This window comes from Myotis brandtii, unplaced genomic scaffold, assembly GCF_000412655.1.
Source record: "Myotis brandtii unplaced genomic scaffold, ASM41265v1 scaffold58, whole genome shotgun sequence".
Taxonomy (NCBI): domain Eukaryota; kingdom Metazoa; phylum Chordata; class Mammalia; order Chiroptera; family Vespertilionidae; genus Myotis; species Myotis brandtii.
In genome coordinates, this window is record NW_005370176.1 from 2,171,514 (window position 1) to 2,173,546 (window position 2,033).

Consider the following 2,033-nt stretch of genomic DNA (forward strand, 5'->3'; position numbering starts at 1 on the left):
GTGGGGGGGGGGGGGGGGGCGCAGGGAGGTGTGAGATATTCCCCAGATAGGAAGTTGCCAACTGTAAATCCCCAGATCCGAGTGTCAGAGCAAAGGCTGTATTTCTGCAAAATCCTTGCTTAAGCTGTCCTCCATAACTGCATTTGTCAACACTTTGAAAATCCCTAATCTTAATACCCTGAGTTACTCTCTCTGTTTAAAGAGGTAGGTTTTCAAAGTCCACAGATTTAGGGTGCACAGAGCTGTCATTTCTTTATGGTGACAGTACTTCTTTTGTGTTTCTAGGTGATATTAAATACTAGAAATGTTGCAAAAGCACCTCCGAGGGCATGTTCAAATAGGATGTGACCATTAGCGGTCAACACAATTTAATGAGTCATAACTGGCATTTTAAAAAACAAGAGCCCTAGCTGGTTTGACTCAGTGGATAGAGCATTGGCATGAGGACCCAAAGGTCCCGGGTTGATTCTGGTCAAGGGCACATACCTTGGTTGCAGGTTCCCCGGTCCTGGTCGGGGTGCAGGCAGGAGGCAACCAATTGATGTGTCTCTCTCACACAGATTTTTCTCTCTGTCTCTCCCTCTCCCTTCCAATCTCTCTAAAAATCAATGGAAAAATTACCTCGGGTGAGGATTAACCACTCCCCCCTCAAAAAAAACAAAAAACAAAAAACAAGATAGAACACAATCACAGAGCATTACATGTAATACAAAAGTATTATTTTATGAAACTTGTTATTTAATGTGTATGCATTCATTCAGATTATATATGTATACATATGTCAGTGTGGATTGTGTCATATAATCTGTATTTTATTGTGGGTTAGCATTTAAAAAGTTTGAAAGTCACTAAGAAAAAAAGATTAGGTTACAAAAATGGCTGACTTCTACCTTGTACTCTCTCACTTGTCTGTTCTGTGGGAAGCTAGCTGCATGTTATGAGCTCCCCCATGGAGAGGGCCTATATCTATTGAGAAACTGAGCAAGGTTAGATGCAGACCAACCTCAAGCAAGCATACAGGCCAGACCAATTTCAGCTGACACTTTGCAACTGTTTGAGACATATTTTTTGGGTTCTAAAATTTTATGTAAATGAATTAACACAATATGTACTTTTTCATGTCTAGCTTCTTTCACTCAGCATGTTTCTAAGATTCATCTATGTTACTGTGCATTGTGTACTTCATTCTTTTTAATGGCTGAATAGTATTCCATTGTTTGATTATAATACAACTCATCCATGCAACTGTTGATAGCATTTGGGTTTCCAGTTTTCAGATATTATGAATAAAGTACTGTAAACATTTATATATTTTGGGACACATGTTTTTATTTCTCTTGAGTGAACAGAGTTGCTAGTCATAGGGTAAGTATACATTAATTTTGTAAGAAATATAAAATTTTCCAGAGTGATCATAACATTTTACATTCTTATCAGCAATATGAGAGTTCTGTTTGCACCATATCCTCACCAACACTTGGTATTCTCAGTCTTTTAAAGTTTTAGTGGTATTTTATTGTAGTTTTAAAGTAATTATTCCTGATGACTAAGATGTTGAGCATCTTTTAATGTTCTTACTAGCTATTGAAAGTTATCTTTGGAGAAAAATGTTTTAATCTTTTGCTATTTTTATTTTATTTTTAAAAATGTTTTTATTGATTTTAGAGAGGAAGGGAGGATACATAGAAACACCAATTGGCTGTTTCCTGCACACCCCTTACTGGGGATCGAGCCCGGAACCTGGGCATGAGCTCTGACCAGGAATCAAACCGGTGACCTCTTGGTTGACGCTCAACCACTGAGCCGTACCGGCTGGGCATCTTTTGCTATTTTTTAAAAAATATATATTTTATTGATTTTCTATAGAGAGGAAGGGAGAGAGATAGAGAGCCAGAAACATCGATGAGAGAGAAACATCAATCAGCTGCCTCCTGCACACCCCCCACTGGGGATATGCCCGCAACCAAGGCACATGCCCTTGATTGGAATCGAACCCGGGACCCTTCAGTCCCTAGGCCGATGCTCTATCCACT